The sequence below is a fragment of the Lactuca virosa genome, chromosome 5 (assembly GCF_052849685.1).
Source record: "Lactuca virosa cultivar CGN04683 chromosome 5, Lactuca_virosa_CGN04683_v6, whole genome shotgun sequence".
NCBI lineage: Eukaryota > Viridiplantae > Streptophyta > Magnoliopsida > Asterales > Asteraceae > Lactuca > Lactuca virosa.
Window position 1 is genome coordinate 210,939,912 of NC_136430.1, and position 24,131 is coordinate 210,964,042.

Genomic DNA, 24,131 nt, shown 5'->3' on the forward strand with positions numbered 1-24,131 from the left:
ACTTACAAACTTTACATCAAATACTTACAAAGTTTACATCAAACACTTACAAACATTTTCTTCAAACTTATACAAACATTTGACACTAAAATACTTATGAACTCACCAGCTTTAATGTTGATCTACTCTTTCAAAATAACTTGTATTCTCAGGTCACCAGTAGACAGGTACCGATGACCAGGTTTTGAGAAGACGGAGCATGTTCAAGAATCGTCTTCTATTTTGATTCATATTTTGGTGTATTTCAAACTACACACAGAACACACTTGTATTAAATTTAATTATTAATGCAATGGATGATGTTGTTGCTTGTTTTACTATTGTGCATTGTTATGATACTGTACATGACGTCCTCCGGCCCCGAACGTTTCCGCCGTTCTGGTTTGGGGGTGTGACATTATTATTATTATTATTATTATTATTATTATTATTATTATTATTATTATTATTATTATACTCTTGATCATCATGTAGAAATGATTTCTAAATAAACGATATATTTTATTTTTATAACTATTATAAAAATATATATCATTTTAGTTGTAATACGAAATTCGTCATATATGATAACATAATTGATTCCCGAATTTTAAGGATTGTTCCCTAATGAATTATACATCGTATCAATTATGCAACTTATCGAATATTATGTAAATTGTTGGTTTTCACGTTGGTTGGAAACTGGAAAATATTATAAAAATAGTCGTTAGGCTGCCCGAATTTCGTCATGACAAACAATAGGATTTGAAAATATATTAAGTCTTACGAATCTGAAATACTAAAAGACTTAAATAAAAATCATTCCTAAACACCAAAGAATTATAAGTATTCTAAAGTCTTATATCGGAGAGTTTAGGATTAGGATTCCTAGACGTATTGTTAGGTTCCATCACACCTACAAGACACTCTATGTGAGCTATGCTTGTTTCTAAAAGCTTTATGAGCTAGGATCATTTCCTAAGCTATGGGCTATGTTGTTGTGTACACTAAAGCCGATTGTCTTATTCAAAATCCTCTAAGTTATAAACGTTAATCCTAGATGGATTTGTAGTGTAAATCTATGCACACATCATAGATTTATAATAAAGAACTTTGGTGTAGATCTATTATGTGCGAAAAGATTTATGCTAGCCGATAATCTCCGTCTGTGGTTGCTAGCTAGAACTTAGTCTGACGAGACTAATAGGTGTCAAGTGTTTCTTTCGTTGTTACTACGCGACTATGTAACGCGCTAGTAATGATCCAGATACTTCCATTTCTTGTGTTCTTACGGGGTAAGAACGTTTATAGTGTCGGTTGTTTTGTTACCGTAAAAAATTTGCATTAGGTTTATAAGGGGTCTTTGCTCACTCATACTAGTTGGAAGAGACTGTATTTAGTGGGATAGTTTGTGACTTAAAACGATAAGTGTCAATACCAGAAACTAAGTCATATAACACTTAATTTACAACATGACATGATTGGTTAAGGTTTATTAACTTACATTTAATAAATTATTTTTATAAACCCGTTGTTTTTATACGAAAACACAATATTTATGTAGGAGGAGTTTGCCCCACTGGTTAAGTGTCGACTTCCAAATTAAGTAAGATAACACTTAATTAATACCCCGAGACAAATTTACAAAGTTTATAAATTCGAAACTTATGAGTTTTACATATAATTTATACAAATGCTTGTACAAGGTTTCAAGAGTAAATTTGGCTATTTTATGTTTTCGCAAAGTGTGATATGACTTTATTTTATATAAATTGGTATTCAACATCCTTATATAAAAAGCATTGTGGTCATGGGAACCATAAAAATTTGATATAAGTTTGATTTACTTACATATTTATCAAATGGTGTATCTTTGGATTTGAGCAAACGGTATTTCTAAATTAGTCTAAATATACTCTTATAACTCAGTTATTTTATACTTTTGATAGAAAAGTACGTATTTATAAAAGCTGGTCAACCAAATAAATTTTATAAAACATCTTTTAGTATAAAATTACTTTGTATCAAAACCTGTAGAACTCACTAACAAATTTGTTGGTGTATCTTAATGCATGTATTCTTAGGTTATTTATAAGGTCAGAAGTGTTCGTACAGAAGACCCTCCGTTATTTTTATCATACATTTGTAAACGCTGGATTGTTAGGCATGTGCCACGATTTAGCAATAGTTATTGTCAATGTAATTTCTATTTCTGTAATAATAAAAGATTTTATTTGTACTCTTCAATGTATGTTCAATAACTGTGATCACTGATTTACGTCGCGCACCTCGATGTTTCTTCCGGCGGCGGGGGGTGTGACAAACTTAGTGCTTAATTGGAAAAAATGTCATGTTATGGTAAAAGAAGGAATCGTCCTAGGGCACATGGTTTCTAAACTAGGGATTAAAGTGGACAAAGCAAAGGATTAAAACCAATGTAATATGACCATCCCCAACTATCATGAAAGGTAAGATGTTTTATAGGACATGAAGGATTTTAGAGGAGATTTATAAAAGATTTTTCGAAGATCACTCGTCCTTTAACACAACTTTTGTTAAAACATGATAAATTCAAATTTTACGATGAATGTTTAACTATATTCGATGCATTAAAAGACATGCTAGCTTCTTCCCTAATTGTAGTTTCCCCATATTGGAATTTACCTTTTAAATTAATGTGTGATGCAAGTGATTGTGTTGTAGGAGCAATTTTAGGACAACGAATCAAAAAATGTTATAAGCCAATATACCATGCTACCAAAACTTTAAACCCCGCTCTTGAGAATTACATTACAACTAATAAATAATTGTTAGCTATAGTATTTTCCTTTGATACATTTTTTCCTACCTAGTTTTATTTAAAACAATCAATTTTACTGACCATGCCACATTGAAGTTTTCCGCTAGTAAAAATGACTCGAAACCAAGACTTATTAGATGGATATTGCTACTGCAAGAATTCATTATTGAAATCCATGATACGAAGAGATTAGAAAATGTAGCAGCAGTTCATTTATCACGTTTGGAGAATCCTAACTTCGAAGACTTAGATGAAGTAGAAATAAATGATAGATTCCCAGACGAATATTTTGTGGCAATAAGCATTCAAACTGCATGGTATTCAGATATATTAAACTACCTGGTACCATGAGTTTTGTTAAAATACATTTCTAATAAGAAAAAGAAGAATTTTTTTTTGATTTGAAGTATTATATATGGGATGACCTATATCTGTTCAAAAATTACGCTGATGGGATAATTGGAAGATGTGTTATTGGAAAAAAAATTCAAGATATCTTAACACATTGTCACCGGTGAGCACAAAGGAGGACACCATGGGCTTGGTTGCACAACTAGGAAAGTGTTAGAAGCAGGATTATATTGGCCAAGTATCTTCAATGATGCTCAATCGAAAATGGTGCAGCATTTTCCAATGATCAGGAAAGATCTCTGCAAGGAACAAAATGTCTTAACGAGGTATTCAAATCTATGAAGTTTTTGATGTATGGGGAATATATTTTATGGGTCCATTCCCATATTTAATAGGTAATAAATACATCTCGGTTGTAGTGGACTATGTATCCAAATGAGAAGAAGCTCAAGCGTTACAAATAAATGATTCTTATATAGTGGTAGAATTCCCGAAGAAGTTATTTTCACGTTTTGAAGTACCAAGATATTTAATCAGTGATAGAGGGAATCATATTTGCATCGACCTCGTGAGCAAAGTTCTACAAAGATATGGTGTTCACCATTGAACCTCAATGCCTTATCATCCTCAAATAAGCTGGTAGACAGAAATCACAAATCTAGCTCTTAAAAGGATCTTAGAAAGTTCAGTGTGATCAAATCAAAGAGAATGGTCGGAAAAATTAGATGATGGATAATGGGAATTTAGTACCTCTTTCAAGAAACCAATATGGAAAATGGTAATTTAGTACCTCTTTGAAGAAACCAATATTTAGAAAGGCGTGTCATCTCCTAATAGAAATAGAGCATAAAGCATATTGGGCATTAAAGAATTGCAACTTGGAAATTTCGGATAGTGGAGCTGATAGATTATTGCAAAAGAATAAGTAAGAAGAATTAAGAAACAATGCATATAGAACTTTATGATTTACAAAGATAAGACATGATTCAAAAATGAAGGTTAAAAAGGAATTTGTTGCGGGAGAAAAGTGCTCTTATAAACTCTAGACTAAAACTATTTTCAGTAAAAATAAAATCACGATAGACATAAGAATATGTTATATAGCATGTATTCCCTTACGTAGGAGACGAATCATTTGGAAAAACAAGAGATAGTTTCAAGGTAAATGGTCACAAAGTTAAACGTTATAAGGAACAAATCACAGAAGATAATCCAAGAGAAGGTGAAGATGACATATCCCTTGACAGATTTGAAACAAACTAAGTACATAATAGAGTCAAGCTAATTAATCCAAAAGGATGCACTTGCGAGAGGTAACCAAAATTTTTTTGGTTTTTATTTTTGCATTTATTTCTTAGTTAGTTGTTTTTAGCATTTCACACACATTTAAACAACTAGTCTAGATTAAACCTAGAATTAAAAAAATCAAAACTTATAATTTTTTGGGTACTGAGAAAAATGGTGTCGAGAACATTTAAAATGCAACATGAAGCCCCAAACTTCTAACAAGGTTTAAGTCCCAAAAATCAAAATCTAGTCGTGAGAAATTTAGTCTCAGCTCAAAAAACATAGAACTGGGTTTTCAACCCTAATCTCTTCACTTTTTCACTTTTCACCTCACACAACACACCTCCGATGATTTTTCAAAAATTCACCAAGTTTTTAGGAATTTCTTGCACTTTCAACACCAAGGTATGTTTCTGATACCTCTATAGTAACTGCTTCAGTAGAATTCAGAGTATAAATCTTTGCATTGTTAGTATTTGATGAAAACATATAGGGTTTACAATTTCACACAGTTTTTCCATGATTAATGCTTGCATGTGCAATTGGTTTATTCTTTTACACTCGTAAACTGGTATATTAAAACCCTATCGCAAAAAATTAGTTATATCAAGCTTATTCAAGTGGAAATTTGATTTTTCAAAACTAATTGTGCGCCAATCACACCGAGGTCATTTAACAACATGTCGCGATGCTTGAATATTCTCCAATTACATCCCAACTGATGAACAATAGTGTCGTGATTTTTGTCTAGTTATGTATTTTCTAGCTTTTCCTTACCTTAAAAGATTTTGTTATTTTCTAGAGAAAAATGTCATGGGTTGCAACCAAATTGAGAGGCTAACAATAGCAACAAGAAGTCTCTGCAACCAATTGGATTCGTTTCACAAATTTAGACCAAAGGCAATATATGAAAAATATTTGCGTTAAGTGAGTCATATTACACTATGATCTAGATTTAGTAATGGAAGAACGAGTAGGAATCTTCGAAAAATTAGAATAGAATTTGGTTGAATACTACCACCCGGATATGGATACCCTATTTGTTATCGAGGATGGTCAAGATTATTTCACCTTTATGAACCGACCTACAAGGAGTCTTGCATCGAATTATTCACTACCTATCGCTTCCATCTAGGAGTGAATAATCTGATAGCACTGTGTATTACTTTCAAACTGAAAGGCATTTAGTGAGAATGTAGTCTTGTATAATTTTGGATTTCATGCCATCTTTACATCGAGAAAGAAACACAAGATCATGCTTTCCTCCAGTTGTTTAGTAGATTCCTAAAGTTTGAGGTATATGAGTATTTTGAAGCGATATTTGAGGTATATGAGTATTTTGAGGTGGATGGTGTTGGTTGATGTTGATGAGACGGTAGAGGGGCAATATCCATTACAAGTGGAGAATACGAGAGCACGTCACAGGATGGATAGAGAACTCACATACATGATAGGTGGGATTTCTTTGGCGTCAATGAGTGTGACAACCCGAAATTTCTATCTTTTACAAACCATTCACTTCAATCAAAGTCAGACTTGGTTAGATGATCAAGTGTTCTTCATTTCACCAAGAACACCAAAAACACACTAGTGTTTTTGGACCTTAATCACCCTTTCAAGCTTCTATATCGTAAGTACTCTCTCCTAATCTTGTTGTATACTTTTAATACTTGAAGAACACTTAGAAAACATCCATTTGACAAGAACAAAGGGAGTTTACAGCCAAGACCATTTCCCTTGGCCGTAAACCCTTGTTAAGGGTGCATTTTTCGGCCTTAGACCCCCTAAAGGCTTCTAAACTCTTGAGTACCTTCCTATGTGTAGTACTTACTAGTTATGCTACTTGAAATCATCCAATATCCAAGATCAAAGAGAGTTTACGGCCAAGACAATCTCCCTTGGCCGTAAACCCTAATTAGTGTGATATGAGACTAGATCACTTCCTTCATCATTTTAAGACCTTATCACACAAAATACCATGAGTTTACAGTCGTCAACTCATAGGGCCGTAAACCCATGGGCCGTAAACTCATGGGGGTATTATCATTTGGGTCGTAAACTCCTATGTGAGGCCATACATCCCTTATATGCAACCCCTATATGGTTTAACACTTCATTGCAAGTGTTTCCTAGTCCCTAAGGTTGTTCCATTTCATGATTAGATGTTATAAACACTAATTATATCCATATATGTGTCATTATATGCTAAATAGGATCCGTTGTGTTCAAGACTTCACTTGACACTTAGCATCCTACACCAATCTTACATTTGAATAACTTACAACATGTGAGTTCATACCCCACATTTTCATAGTTTTTACTGTTTTAAAGGGGGGAATACAAGTCTAACATAAAGATTTTGTGTTATATCAAATGATTTCAAATGGATTACAGTTATCAAAACAAATGGTTTCAAACATCTTATCGAAATGAATTTCAGTATCATCAAATCAAGTGATTTTAAGTGATTGTTTCAAAAAGACATCAAATCACCAAAATGGATTTCAAAATGTGAAACTTCTTTTAAATAATTTATTAACTTATATTTTTCCCCAAAAATCATACTAGTATACATATATTTATATAAATAAGATTTAAAAGATTTAGGACTGATAACCCACTTTGGTTCCTTTTCCTTGTTTGGATGTGGGATTACAAGTATCAGTTATTTGTCTGAGTGTCAATTAAATTTTACTTATATATATTTGTATATGTATACAAGTATAAAAGTTTATTCATTTAGTTTCAATTATCCTTTGTAACAAGTTGAGCAAGGGGTTATATTCATTAATACTAAGTATCAATACAGAAAGTACATATAAATTATAATAGGTATAATTTATGATTCACAGAACATTAATTCATGATTCAAGCATACTAGAGTACATTGTTTTACAAGAACAAAGGTTTAATTCAAAACTATCCAAGCGTATACACTCTTTCAGATACAAGTTAAGAGTACTAATTCAAGAACATACTAGTAATCATTTATTTCAGAATGATTGAGTTTTCATAATTATTATACATGTAACGTTTACATGTTTTCATGAGTCAAGTACTACAGTTTGTTTAATTCATTTTAAACAACATAGTAAAGTCCTGATATTATAACCAGAGTCTCCAGCAGGGGATCGAAACAATGTGTGTAGAGATCTATATTGGGATTGACAACCCCGCACTCGGACTGCTAGCTACAGTCAGGCATACACGCATGTGAGTGACAATTGTTATCATCAACTTTCCGCGCACTCATAGTGTTGGGTCAGGCCATCTAGTCAGTATGGTTATAATAACTCATTAAAAATCTTAACAATACGTTAGTGTATAATTAATTAAACTTATGTACTATTTCAAAGTACTAGTTTACAAGATACAGTTTACATTATTACATTACAGTTTACAATAACAGTTGATAAATTCAGATATACTCTCAGATACAAGTTTACTAAAAGATTACCAATACAGAACATTGGTTTACAAATACAGAACATTGGTTTACAAATAGAACAGATTTATGCAACTAAAACTACTTTTCATATACAACAGAAAATATAAGGTTTTCTGGAAACAGTTACATATTCAAGAAACAGAAGACATTCTTTCAAAACATAAATACTTATGCACTCACTCAACTTTATGTTGATACTCTCTTTTCAAATTACTTGTATTCTCAGGGAACCAGTAGGCAGGTACACCCCGAGCTTTTGAGAAGATGGAGCTATTTATGTATGATCTTCTTCTTTTGTACAACTACTTAGTTTCGTAATACAAGGTTGAAACACATGTAAATATTTATACTTTTTTAATACAGTGGTTGTTTGTACTCTGATTACTATAGTGCATGTGTTGTGATACTACAAATGAAGTCCTCCACCCCCGGATGTTTCCGCCGTCTGGTTTGGGGGTGTGACAGATTGGTATCAGAGCATTGTTTATAGTGAACTCGGTATATCAATCCATAAAAGATATACAAACTATAAATACATTTGGGGCTAAGAGCTCTGACTACAAGTATACTTTTAAAAATTTAATTATTTTTACAAGAAGTATACTAACACTCATACATACAAGTACAGTATCACAATAATAAGAACTTAAAAGTATTTGGATGTTGAACAATACAGTCAAACCTGGACAGTTATGTAATCATATCTGGGATTAATATAGCCCGATCAACTATATTGATTTGAGTTATGACCAACATGTGTTTGGGAGTGATAGTGATGTTGTGACATGTCTAAAACTTACCAACTATACATATTCAGAAGAACATTAGAACAGAACATAAAGATTAAAATACTATAGGGGTATTTTAGGTGCTATATACTAATAACACACATGTGAAATCAGTAGAAAAATCAAGGGTAGAACTATAAATATTAAGCGTATATTACAATTATATATAATTAAAGTTATATAGACTTAGAATATGTGATTTGGCTTCATTTCCTGTTCCTTGTTTGGTTGTGGATTTAGAGCCGGGTCATTTAACCGAAGGTCGAATATAACCTATATATAATTAATATAATATGCATTTTATAGTTATAGTAATATCTATAACAAGTTGTACTTAGTACATTATTTGTTAATTGTAGGTCTTTCTTGTAGAAACTTATCGTTACTAACTATATCCTATATCTCTTATCCCTATTCTCACTTAGATAACTATGGCTGGATTTCATATACCCGGAGACCCTTATTTCCCTGATCAAGAACAAGATGCAGAGCCAGAAGAACATCACGAAATTCCCTTAGATGATGATTTTGCAGAAAACTTTCCTGAAGACAATGATTCCGAATCAGAAGCCTATAATCCACCACCAATTGCTCAAAATCCTAACCCTCGTCCAGTTTTCCAAGGTCCGACGCCTCTATGGGTAGAAAGCTTGGAAACATGGAGTCAAGAGCAGGGTCAACCAATGCCTTACAACGGAGACAGAAGCTTCTACAACTTAAGTGAAGGAGGTTCAGCAGACAGAGTTCTGCCGACTATAGTCAGCAGAGTTGCTCGAAATGAAATTCAAGGTAGAACAGCCATCAACCGAATCAGGGAAGTTGATGCCAATGTGAGAATTAATACAATCAGTATTAATCGTCTTGAATATGCTCGTGAGAGAGATACAAGGGACAATAAATCTCTATTACAAGCATTAGCTGAAACTCGAGCTGAATTCATAGAGCTTCGAGCATGCCTGACCGTGTATGAAAGGCATCTGCTTGCTATGGAGCGTCAAATGGCTGAGATGAGGTTTCATTCAAATGATACATGTCGCCATTAGGAAATACTCTACTCGTTTCCTATTTCACTCTTTTGTTTATAGTTGAGTCTATGGATAGGTTTTAGTGTTATTTTTCAGGTTTTTCAGTAAGACCACAAAATTTTATTTTCGATAGGTCTGTATGATGTCGATATTTTCTCAGAATTTGGTGTATTGTAGACCTGTCTAGGGTCAAGTTTTCCAGACTTATGTATTCAATATGCCAATGTAATCGACATGTATTTTCTTACTAATTGAAAAATAACCATTCACTTTCATATTATTGTTGGATATAGTGTCTAAGTCCATAACTTTATTTGGTATGTACTTGACCCGACCCGGCATGGTCCATTTGGGTTGCATGGCATTGCAATACTTGGATAGACTAAATGAGAGAATAAGGCATTTATGATTATTAATATATTATAAGTTCTAATATATTGATAATAGTATTATTTAATTAGTATTGATCAAGTATTAATCTAGTATTAATTTGGTGATCAAAGTGAGACTAATTAAATATATAGGGTTGATTATGACAATCATCAATTCTTTTATGGTGGATTAATGATCCATGGTTTATGGGTTTGGTTATAACCATATGGAGCTCCATGGATAGTCCATGGGAGTTACAAACCCATGGGTCATGGGAAATCAAGAGTCATGACAATTAAGGGCATTCATGTGTAAACCCTAATTGTGACAACACTATAAAAGAAACCCTATGGCTAGCAAAATCATGACCTAGTGTTACTAGAGAGGGCATAACCGATTTTGAGTGCTAGAAGTATTCTCTCAAGTTATTCCAAGTCTTGTGGTGTTGTGTGAAGCATTTGAGGCACAACATTTGGGGTGCTAGGCTCACAAAGTCTTGAAGGAATCCAAGCAACAACAAGGTATGTATTTCTACTAGTTTTATGTTCTATGTAATCCCCATGCCATGCTAGTTAGGAAATAACCTTGAAAAAGAAATTTGCATGTATATAGAGAAAACATAGATTCAAGGTTATTAGGGTTGCATGTACACTTAGGAAGTGTTAGAATGCTCAAAACCCATCAATTATTCAGTTACAAGTTATACTTGTCATAGACTTCTATTTCCAATTCATTCCAAGATTCATATCGAACTATATGTTTTAGTTCAGAGATATCAGAATTCATATTCACTCTTGATATCTTATCATATTTGTATCTTTTGACTTTTATAGAAAAAGATGCCTCCTCGTAGAAATCCAAGACGTCACAATGTAAATGAACCGCCGGTGCCACCTCCACCAACACATCCTCAGTTTGACCCCGTTATGTTCCAAGCGACGGTCACGGCAGCTGTAGCTGCTGCTATGTCTCAGATCCATACTTTCTGGTGCTAGTGGGTCTGGAGCTAGTACAAATCCCCCTAACCAGGGTGAAGGTCATGGGCACTCGCGAGAGTGCACTTATAAGGATTTTTCCAATGCCAAACCCATGACCTTTAATGGAACTGGTGGAGTTATGGCATTAAGACAATGTATAGAAAAGACAGAAGCAATTTTTTAAATTTGCTCCTGTCCTGAAGGCAGCAAGGTCAAGTTCGCTGCTTGTACCTTTTCAGAAAGAGCTTTAACATGGTGGAATGGCCATGTTAAGTCACTTACCCTAGTGGTGGCTAATTTAATAAGCTGGGAGAACTTCAAAGCCATGCTTATGCGGGAATACTGCCCGCGAGGAGAAGTTCAGAAACTTAAGGAGGAGCTCTGGGGTCTCTCAATGGTTGGTTCTGATATATCAACCTATACTGTAGATTTGGTGATCTGGCAGTTCTGTGCCCGGAGATGGTTTCTCTAGAGAGCAAAAATATTGAGAGATATATTTGGGGACTGTCACCCCAAATTCAATCTAGTGTTTTAGCTTCAAGGCCGGTTACTTTTGACAGTGCTAAAGAGCTGGCACAATCTCTTATAGACCATGGAGTCCATCAACACTTAGTGGTTGCTATGCCAGAACAACCAAAGGGAAACAACAACAACAACAATAACAACAACAACAACAAGAAGGGTCGGAACAAGAGGAAGGGCAAGTTTTCACAGGATTCCTCAAAGAAACAACAACTGACTACAGTCAACGCTGCTACTGTACCTGCTGCTGTTCCTGTTAATCCGGCACCACCCAAGCCTTTTGCTGGTAATCTTCCGAAGTGCAACAAGTGCAATTTTCACCATAATGGGAATTGTCGGGAAATGCAGTGTCATAACTGCAACAGAAAAGGGCATACTGCCCGATTCTGTAAAGCACCACCTCAACCACTTAACCAAGTACCTGTTGCTGGAGTAGGTCAAGCATGCTATCAATGTGGTGAAGCGAGGCATTTCAAGAGAAATTGTCCTAAAGCTGGAAATGCAGGTAGAGTGGTGAGAATTTTAGCTTTGGGCCAGGAAGAAGCAGTGGCAAATCCCGCAGTAGTTACGGGTACGTTCCTTCTCAACAACACTTATGCATGCATTCTATTTGATTGTGGTGCTGAGAAGAGCTTTGTGAGCCATAATTTCAAACAATTGCTAAGTCAAAACTCCCAACCATTAAAAGAAACATTCACAGTCGAAATGGCTAACGGGAAATCCGAATCCACCAACGAAATATACAGAGGATGTACTCTTACCTTGAATAACTTTTCGTTCCCAATAGACCTTATGTCGGTCTCTATCAAGAGTTTCGACGTCATAATAGGTATGGATTGGTTGTGTCCTAACCGTGCTGACATCCTATGTTATGAAAAAGCCATTCGTCTAAACTTGCCAACTAATGAAACTCTTGTTATTTATGGCGACAAACCCGGAACGAACCTCCATATCATTTCTGGCATTAAGGCACAGAAGTACCTTCGCAAAGAGTACTGTGCTTTCTTAGCTCACGTGGTAGACAAAAAGCAAGAAGTGAAAGATATTGCGAAAATTCCTGAAGTCTGTAACTTTCTCGATGTTTTTCCCGATGATCTTCCAGGAGTGCCTCCCGAACGACAAGTCGAATTTCGAATCGACTTATTTCCAGGAGCTACCCCTGTAGCCAAATCTCCTTATCGTCTTGCACCTTCAGAAATGCAGGAATTATCCAGCCAGCTTAACGAACTCCTTAGCAAAGGTTTCATAAGACCAAGCTTCTCACCCTGGGGAGCATCGGTTTTCTTCGTGAAGAAGAAGGATGGATCATTCCGTATGTGTATAGACTATCGTGAGCTGAATAAACTTACCATTAAGAATCGATACCCTCTGCCTCGCATTGACGATCTGTTCGACCAACTTCAAGGTGCGAGCTACTTCTCCTAAACAAACTAAGATCGTAGTGATGCCATTCAGATTGACGAATGCACATGTTGTGTTCATAGATTTAATGAACAGAGTGTGTCGTCCTTTCTTGGAAAAATTCGTCATAGTCTTCATTGACGACATCCTTATCTACTCAAGAAGTGAAGAGGATCATAGCCAACATCTTTGTCAAGTTTTGCAAACAGAGAAACTTTATGCGAAGTTTTCAAAGTGTGAATTTTGGATTTGGAAGGTTGAATTCCTAGGTCATGTGGTCAGTTCTGAAGGAATACACGTTGACCCTTCCAAAATTAAGGCAATTGAAAACTAGTCAGCACCCAAAACACCTACAGAAATTCGTCAATTCTTAGGTCTTGCTGGCTATTATCGCAGATTTATCCAGAATTTCTCTCGAATAGCTAAACCTCTTACCACCCTGACGTAAAAGGGTGTAAATTTTAACTGGGGAGAAAAGCAAGAAACAACGTTCCAAACACTGAAGCGAGCTTTGTGTAGTGCACCAATCCTATCTCTTCCTGAAGGGGGAGAGGATTTTGTAGTGTACTGCGATGCTTCTAATCAAGGGCTTTGATGTGTTCTTATGCAAAGAGGAAAGGTGACATCTTATGCCTCATGACAGCTAAAGACACATGAAGTCGACTATACAACACATGACCTTGAGCTAGGAGCAGTGGTATTCGCTCTGAAGATCTGGAGACATTATTTATATGGCACGCAATGCACAGTATTCACGGACCATAAAATTCTCCAGCACATCTTCAATCAGAAAGAGCTGAACATGAGACAACGATGATGGGTGGAGCTACTGAACGACTACGATTGTGAGATTCTTTATCACCCTGGTAAGCTAACGTTGTAGCTGACGCCCTTAGCAGAAAAGAATACTCGGGACGCCGAGTAAACTTGTTGACCATGACAATCCATTCACATCTGTCCACACAGATCAGAGAGGCTCAACTCGAGGCCTTAAAACCTGAAAACGTGGCAGGTGAAGCCTTGAGAGGAATGGATAAAAATTTCAAAGTCATGGATGATGGAGTCTATTGTTTCATGAACCAGATCTGGAAACCTAAGTTCTGTGGTTACAGAGACGTAGTCATGAATGAAGCTCACAAAACCAGATACTCCATTCATCCAGGTTCAGACAAGATGTACCTGGACCTCAAGAAACTATACTGGTGGCCAAACATGAAGGCCGAAATTGCTACCTTTGTGGGCAAGTGCCTTACTTGTGCCAAGGTGAAGGTAGAATACTAGAAACCCTCAGGTTTATTGCAACAACCTGAAATCCCTGAATGGAAGTGGGAGCGGATTACAATGGATTTCATAACCAATTTACCCAAGACATCGGGTGTTTATGATCCTATTTGGGTGATCGTCGATAGATTAACCAAATCCGCACACTTCTTACCAATGAAAGAAACCGACAAGATGGAGAAGCTAACAAGAACTTACCTCAAGGAAATCATTAGACTGCATGGTGTTCCAATATCTATTATTTCTGATCGAGATAGTAGATTCACTTCTAGTTTCTGGCAGTCTTTACAAAAATCTTTGGGAACTAGGTTGGATATGAGTACAGCCTACCATCCACAAACTGACGGACAAAGTGAGAGGACGATTCAAACTTTGGAAGATATGTTGCGAGCTTGCGTGATAGACTTTGGTAAGGCATGGGATACTCATTTACCCCTTGTCGAATTCTCTTACAACAATAGTTATCACACTAGCATAAAGGCTGCTCCTTTCGAAGCTCTCTATGGCCGCAAGTGCAGATCACCTCTGTGTTGGGCTGAAGTGGGTGGCACGCAGCTAGCTAGAAGTCGAATTCCTGACAGTACCCTCATTGGTCCGGAAATCATTCGCGAAACCATAGAGAAAATCGTACAAATCCGGGAATGACTTAAAACTTCCAGAGATAGACAGAAAATCTACGCCGGCAAAAGAAGAAAACCTTTGGAGTTCCAGGTTGGTGATCGTGTCATGTTGAAGGCCTCACCCTGGAAGGGCATGATACGCTTTGGAAAGCGTGACAAGTTGAATCCAAGGTATATAGGACCATTCGAGATTCTAGCTAGAATTGGTCCCGTAGCTTACAAAATCCGACTACCTCAAGAATTAAGTAACATACATCCCATTTTCCACGTCTCAAACTTTAAAAAGTGTCTTTCCAACGAGACTCTTGTTATTCCACTTGACGAAATCGAGATCAACGAGAGCCTCAATTTCGTGAAAGAACCAGTAGAAATTATGGACTGAGAGGTCAAGCAGACAAAGCAAAGCCATATTCCTATAGTGAAGGTTCGCTGGAATGCCAAGCGAGGACCTGAATTCACTTGGGAGCGATAGCATCAAATGAAATTAAAATATCCTCGTCTTTTCACTTAGTTATTTGTAATTGCTTATTTACTTAAACTCTAATTTCGGGACGAAATTCTCTCTAACGGGGGGAAATGTGACAACCCGAAATTTCTATCTTGTACAAACCATTCAGTTCAATCAAATTCAGACTTGTTTCTGCTAACTTTTAGCACTGTTTAGAGTCTGTTTGTGCATTCTGAGCCTAGTGCACCAAAGGAATGAGTGAAAGGAAGTGCCAATTGAAATTGTAACCTACAAAGCAAGCCATAAACCCTCAAATGAGGAGTTTACGGCCAGAGACCATGAGTTTACGGTCATGGTGGCCGTAAACTCCATACTATATATATGGTCCTTAGTCATTTTCAATCACTTTTCACATTTCAAGCCTAGAAATTGGATTTGCTCTCAAATATCTTAAGAATTTTCATCAAAATCTTCAATCTAGTAAGTGATCTTTCCAATTTCAACTTGATATCCTTCCATATCTAGTGAATATATATGATTTCATCCATGAAATATCTTCTTTTGGTTAGATCATCAAGTGTTCTTCATTTCACCAAGAACACCAAGAACACACTAGTGTATTTGGACATTAATCACCCTTTCAAGCTTCTATATCGTAAGTACTCTCTCCTGAGCTTGTTTTATACTTGTAATACTTGAAGAACACTTAGAAAACATCCATTGGACAAGAACAAAGGGAGTTTACGGCCAAGACCATCTCCCTTGGTCGTAAACCCTTGTTAAGGGTGCATTTGTCGGCCTTAGACCCCCTAAAGGCTTCTAAACTCTTGAGTACCTTCCTATGTGTAGTACTTACTAATTATGCTACTTAGAATCATCCAATATCCAAGATCAAAGAGAGTTTACGGCCAAGACAATCTCCCTTGGCCGTAAACCCTCATTAGTGTGACATAAGAACCATAACTTCTTCCTAAGGCTTAGACATTAGACTAGATCACTTCTTTCATGATTGTAAGACCTTATCACACAAAATACCATGAGTTTACGGTCGTAAACTCATAGGGCCGTAAACCCATGGGATGTAAACTCATGGGGGTATTACCATTTGGGCCGTAAACTCCTACGTAAGGCTATACATCCCTTATATGCAACCCTATGTGGTTTAACACTTCATTACAAGTGTTTCCTAGTCCCTAAGGTTGTTCCATTTCATGATTAGATGTTATAAACACTAATTATATCCATATATGTTTCATTATATGCTAAATAGGATCCGTTGTGTTCAAGACTTCACTTGACACTTAGCATCCTACACCAATCTTACATTTGAATAACTTACAACAGCTGAGTTCATACCCCCACATTTTCATAGTTTTTACTGTTTTAAGGAGGGGAATACAAGTATAACACAAATATTTTGTGTTATATCAAATGATTTCAAATGGATTACAATTATCAAAACAAATGGTTTCAAACATCTTATCGAAATGAATTTCAGTATCATCAAATCAAGTGATTTTAAGTGATTGTTTCAAAAAGACATCAAATCACCAAAATGGATTTCAAAATGTGAAACTTCTTTTAAATATTTTATTAACTTATATTTTTCCCCAAAAATCATACTAGTATACATATATTTATATAAATAAGATTTAAAAGATTTAGGACTGATAATCCACTTTGGTTCCTTTTCCTTGTTTGAATGTGGGATTACAAGTATCAGTTATTTGTCTGAGTGTCAATTAAATTTTACTTATATATATTTGTATATGTATACAAGTATAAAAGTTTATTCATTTAGTTTCAATTATCCTTTGTAACAAGTTGAGCAAGGGATTATATTCATTAATACTAAGTATCAATACAGAAAGTACATATAAATTATAATAGGTATAATTTATGATTCACAGAACATTAATTCATGATTCAAGCATACTAGAGTACATTGTTTTACAAGAACAAAGGTTTAATTCAAAACTATCCAAGCGTACACACTCTTTCAGATACAAGTTAAAAGTACTAATTCAAGAACATACTAGTAATAATTTATTTCAGAATGATTGAGTTTTCATAATTATTATACATGTAACGTTTATATGCTTTCATGAGTCAAGTAGTACAGTTTGTTTAATTCATTTTAAACAAAGGCTTTGGGATTGACAACCCCGCACTCGGACTGCTAGCTATAGTCAGGCATACACGCCTGTGAGTGACAACTGTTATCAACTTTCAGCGCACTCATAGCGTTGGGTCAGGCCATCTAGTCAGTATGGTTATAATAACTCATTAAAAGATATTAACAATACGTTAGTGTATAATTAATTAAACTTATGTACTATTTCAAAGTACTAGTTTACGAGATACAGTTTACAGTATTACATTACAGTTTACAATAACAGTTGATGAATTCAGATATACTCTCAGATACAAGTTTACTAAAAGATTACCAATACAGAACATTGGTTTACAAACACAGAACATTGGTTTACAAATAGAACAGATTTATGCAACTAAAACTACTTTTCATATACAACAGAAAATATAAGGTTTTCTGGAAATAGTTACATATTCAAGAAACAGAAGACATTCTTTCAAAACATAAATACTTATGCACTCACTCAACTTTATGTTGATACTCTCTTTTCAAATTACTTGTATTCTCAGGGAACCAGTAGGCAGGTACACCCCGAGCTTTTGAGAAGATGGAGCTATTTATGTCTTATCTTCTTCTTTTGTACAACTACTTAGTTTCATAATACAAGGTTGAAACACATGTAAATATTTATACTTTTTAAATGCAGTGGTTGTTTGTACTCTGATTATTATAATGCATGTGTTGTGATACTACAAATGAAGTCCTCCACCCCCGGATGTTTCTGCCGTCTGGTTTGGGGGTGTGACAATGAGCCGCCAACTCTATATGGTATCCTCACAATTTAGGTACCTGGTCGGTATATGGACCATGATATTTCCATATTTATAAACATTTTTAGGCATTATTTTAATACATTTTAAGCTATATTTTGGTAAAATGCAAAGATATTTGGTACTTATTAAGTTAAATTCTATGTTGCAGCCAAAGAGGAAATTCTTGAAGAAAAGGGACTAAAACAGACAAAAGTTGGATACTTGGAGGATTGGAGTCGAAACTAGGAGCTTAAAGGAGAAAAGATCAAGAAAAAATAAGTCCCACGACGTGGTGATCTGAAATCCACAGCATGGCAAATGGAAGGATCTCGATCCCATGTGTGAAATTCAAGATCACGACGTAACATATAGTCTCTCATGTTGTGACTATGTTCCAGAAGATTGATGCACATAAAGGTACAAGTTTCCTTGGCAAATACGGGATAATTACAGAGTTCACATTGTGACACCCTGATGGTCACAACGTGGAGAGCATAATTATGGAAACTACATATATCGAACAATAAATCGATTTGAGAGGAATCCAGAGATTAAGGACGATTTTTGGGACAGAAACCGATGACAATCATCCATTGGAAGGAGGGGGAGATTGAAGATCAAGATTTTAGAAGATTCTAGCAAGAGATCACATCTTACATTCGATTTGCTTAGATTGATCATGTCTACTTTACTTTCTTATGTGTTTATGTGTTTCTTTCATGCAATTATGAGCTTATTCATTACGCTTCTGTTTAGTGATGATGAACCCTAATAGTATGTGTTAGTTTCTACTGTTTCATGTGTAACACCCCGTTTATTAAATAAATAAATAAACAAATTAATGAACGAATAGTAGCCCTAAAATCAATAATTATATAGCAAGGTGTTGGTCTCTAGGAGCTAACTGTCAGAATTTAAGAAGTCGGGGGTTAAAAGTGTAAGTTTTGGATTGGTTTTGTAAATATTTATGAAGGCAGGGACTACTTGGTAAATTATTGGGACTTAACTTGAATAGATTTTGGAGGATAAAGGGCTGAATGGTAACATATGGACTTCATTTGAAAATAATTTGTATAGGAGGGGCTGTTTGGTAACTGTTGGACTTAATATGAAAGGAATTATGGGATCAGGGGTATGACGAGTAAATTATGGGCCTTGTGTGAAAAGATGCTTATGGGGAGGGGCCATTCTTGTCATTATGGCAATAAATTTAAGGGAGTCGGGTATATGAACCCGCCACCTTTCTAAACCCTAACGATAATCGATGGAATAGCCGCCACTCTCCTTCCCCAACCTCCATCTGCCACCCTTTCTTCGTTGTTCCGATCAGGCAAGACCGGCTAGCATACCGTTTCCATCTGACGCTGCTGCCGTCGTTGAGAGCCGTCATCCAGTGTCGTGGTTGCTTCCGACGACGACGATGAGGACCGCGGGTGGGAGGCCATTCTAGCACTGTTGTTGCCATCGTTAGCTGTCACAACTCTCCTTCTTAATTTATCCGGTGCTGAGCCTCAGACATGACCGCCGCCCAGTCAAGCTCGTGATGCCGGAATCCGTGGGTAACCGGAGGACCGCCAAGGACTATGGAGCACACCATGTTCGTCGTGAGTAGGTCGTGAACCCCCGAAGAGTGCACTGGAACGACCATCGTCCCCGTCTCGCTGCGGGCGATGGTGAGGAGTCGCGAACCGATGAGGGCTGCCGCCAAACGTCGTGACCGTTGTTGTGCCGCCGCTGTTGCCGCTATTATTGCTGTTGTTGTCGCCAAACGCCACCAGGTGGGTGGCTGGGGTGCATTTTGCAAATCAGAAACATGTGTGTGTATTTCTGCTATGAGGGCGTATGTGTGTTTCGTTTGGCCGGAAAAGCAAGAAAGCCACCACCACCACCGTGAGGTGGTGGCTGCCACCATGTACCACCGCCGGCCACCACAAGGGTGGTTGTATGTGTGTGTTTATCTTAGTATGTGTGTGTGGTTATTTGGGATTTTGTGTTGTATGTTTGTAATCGGTGACAGAATAATCAAAGAAAACTCATAACCACCACCGTGAGGTGGTGGCTGCCGCCATCAGCCACCATGTTTGGTGGCGGTGTGATTTTGCTTGTGTTAGACTGCTTTTGGGATGTTGGACATAATTGGACTAGAACCATAACCACCACCGTGAGGTGGTGGCCGCCGCCGTGAGCCGCTGTTGACCACCACAAACCCGTGGTGGTAGTGGGTGGTGCCCGACTTTTTTAGCCCTAGTTGACCTAATGAAACCCTAGTTGACCTAATGAAACCCTAATTGATCTAATGACTTAGCTTTTGGGCCTAATTGGGTTGTGATTGGGTTGGAAACCCTAATTAGGGTTTAGAAAACCCTAATTTTGGATATATTGGTTTTGGAGTGTCGGGGCCCGCATTTTGGATGGCCGGGTTGGGATTATGTATTCATCCCAACCACACTATATGCTTAACCTAGTAGATTAATCGACTTAATGAATTAAGTCCTTAATGGGTTAAGTAAGAAACACTTAACCCTGATCGTCATTTTATGTGAAACCCTAATCTTGCTTAGGCCTTAAGTTGGGCCTTTCTATTGGGCTTTGGTGATTAGGCTATTCATGGGCCATCCAAGAACAATCATATGGACTAAGAATATTTGGATGGGCTTTAGGGTAAGGCCCATGTTAGGGTTTGGGCCCCATTTGGAAAATTGGGCCATAGATGGGCCAAAACTGGGCCATAAGGATAATAAGAGGTTGGACCATTGGAATGGCAAATGTTTGGACTGGAAGAAATGGTTGGGCCTTACGGTAAGACCATGTAAAGGTTTGGGCCCAATTTGGAAAATTGAGCCATAGGTTGGGATTTAATTCATAGTTTGACTTTTGGGCCTTGGATTGGGCCTTGAGCTTGAATCAAGCTAAGATGGGGGTAAAGTAGCCTTTTACCCCAAGCATGGACTTATGGATATATGTTGGAACCTAATTACTGATTGGATGTTATTTTGATGATTGACAGTTCGGGAATCTGTCATCCAGCAGCTAGAGTTTTGTCTGCGGGACTTCAGCAGTGCGAGGTGAGTTACCTTCTAGTAGAAGTGGGTCGAAGGCACCAATGCCGGCCCACTAGTAGTTGATTATAGTTAAGATAATTGTCTGTGTGATAATTTTCTGGTATGCCACTATCTGTTATGAGTTATGTGTTAGTATGCTATGATATTATGTGATAGTAGTAGGAGGGGTGGATAGACCCCAGTATTGGTTGTAAGGACCGACAGGGTAGGTCGGGCACCCATATATGCCTGACAATATGTTATGCTATGATATTATGTGATTGTGGTAGGAGGGGTGGACAGACCCCAGTATCGGTGGTAAGGACCGACAGGGTAAGTTGGGCACCTAGATATGTCTGACAGTATGTTATGCTATGTTATTATGTGGTAGTGGTAGGGGTGAAATAGTCTCCGTAACCTTTTGAAATAAACGGGAGGGTAGGTCGGGCACCCATATATGCCTGGCAGGGTAGGTCGAGCACCTAGATATGCTTAACAGGGGTAGGTCGGGCACCGCGGTATGCCTGGCAAGGGAAGGTTAAGCACCCAGATATGCTCAGCAGGGTAGGACGGGCATCCAGATATGCCTGACAGTATGTTTTTTGTATGGTATGTGGTATGATGGGGGAATTCACTAAGGTTCGTGCTTACGGTTTACAGTTTTGGTTTCAGGTACTTTGTTTTCAAAGGAAAGGAGTTGGCATGATCGCAACGCGTCACACTATGTTTTCCGCACATGAGATCTTTGGGATTACACTCTGATATTGTTTTATGTTAACATGTTTTGATTATTGACACTTTGGTTTTTGACATGGGATGTTATTATTGATGTTTCTATACTAATTATTTTTATAATAACTTAATCAAAAATGAAATTCTGGGATGTTACATCATGGATTTTATGAAGTTGGTTTAGCTTGTGTTTGATTTATCAATACATAGCATGTTACTTGTTTAAATCTTGTTGCCTATATTTCAAGTTATTTGTAGTTGAATGATCACTTTAAACTTGTTTACCTAGTTGTTTATGACCATTAAATTACTAGAGCTAGTGATTAATTAAATCCTAGATTAGGTAATAAAGATAGTAACTTTAACTGTGTTAAAGAACATAATTTAATCATAATTGTGTTTGGTTATTTGTCTTGATCATAGTTAGTTAATCTTAGATATATCTTACATATCCCAATAATCTTACATAGTCAATTCAGTGTCCACTTGTGTATGATCATTGCCTAGTTCATAAATTGGTGAAAACGTTAGGAGATCGGATCAAGACTTCTAATAACTTTAATATTAGTAACCAACTGAATTAATGCACGTCTTGAAACTAACCATAGGAAAAAGGGGGGATCAAAGCTAAACGGAAGTGTCTTCATTCTCCTTATTACAATTTACTCTAGTTAGTTGTTTGCTTGGTTTTGAGTTTATTGAGTAGTTAAGTTAATTTGAACTTGCAAAATCAGATAAACCCCCCCCCCCCCTCCCATTTTAGCTATTGTTCTTATATTAATTTTTAGTAATTATTTTATTAGGTAAATGCCATTTCATGTGTTCAATATCCAACTTACTTTTCTATACTATAATCTGACTAGGTACACTGTCTATATGTGTATTAAAATATAAGTTTTGTTAGGTTATAAATTTAAAACTACTAGATATAAATCTGCACATCAAGTTCTTGGTGTCTTTGCCGGGGAACAACTTATTTCAGTTTTTAATTTAATTGTTTGAGGTTTATCGACTCTTTTTGTGGGGAAAACACCGCAAAAAGTTAATTTCTGTTTAAAATAGTTTTTTTGATTTTACAGTGTTCACGAAGTGATAGACCCTCTGTCATGACGTGAGAACTGGCGTTTTTTAGTTTTTCGTTTATTTACTTTTTAGTTCGTTTTTACGGTTTTTCTTTTGTTTTGTTTCAGTAATATATAACTAGGGATCCAACTTTTTGATTATAGAACCACTTTAAGATCCAAAGACCACGTTCCATAAGAAGAAAGATAAAAAGGTCGACGAATCAAGTAGTGGTTCCAGATAAGAAGGGCATTGGTTACGAGGTAGGAATTGAGGACGATTCAGAAGACAAATTCAAAAGAGAAGTAGAAGAAATGGCCAATATAGAGGAGATGACGATGGAGGAGTACAAGAAGTGGATATGTAACAACAACGAGTTCGGTCTTGTACCACCCAAAATTCCAGCAGCCACCAATTTCAAACTCAAGGGGCATATTCTTGCTATGCGTAAGGGTATTCCATTTTATGGGAAGGATCACGAAGATGCCTACAAGCATATTGATGAAGTTTTGGACATTGGAATTTATTTTAATGTTCCCAATGTTCCACACGAATGGTGTTGTTGAGGATGCTTCCAGTAAATTTTAAAGGAACAGCAAAAGGTTGGCTCAAGTCACTTCCACTGGAGCCATTCGAACATGGGCCAACCTTCGAGAAGAATTCATTCAGCAGTTCATTCCTCCTTCAAAGGTTTCAAGGTCAAAGAAGAATATTGCTAACTTTCAACAAGAAAATGGTGAATCTTTATATGAAGCTTGGGAGAGATATAAGGGATTGCTAAGAAATTGCCCTCAACATGATCTCAATGTGCAGAAAGAAGTTTCTATATTCTATGACAGAGTGAACTTGACCACAAGGCAACTCCTATATTCTCAAGGACCAATGACGAAAAAAAATCTTGCTACAATCAAGGAATTAATAGAAGAATTCGTGAAGCACTCTAAAGAGTACCAACACTCTCATGAGGACGTTACAAGAGGTAAGGTAAAAAGTAAAGGAGCTTCGGAGGAATTCACAATAGTAGTGGGGAAACTCGATAATATGGACCGGAGGATAACCAAGATGGGTCAGTCTATACGTGCCATACAAG

At 36.6% G+C, this 24,131-nt stretch overlaps 1 non-coding gene across 1 annotated transcript; it reads right to left on the bottom strand.

The window, feature by feature from the left end:
• Positions 1-23,736: 23,736 nt before the first annotated feature.
• Positions 23,737-23,844, bottom strand: LOC145118276 (small nucleolar RNA R71). Its single transcript, XR_013713235.1, has one exon. It is a non-coding gene; the product is annotated as a small nucleolar RNA R71 (small nucleolar RNA).
• Positions 23,845-24,131: the final 287 nt, after the last annotated feature.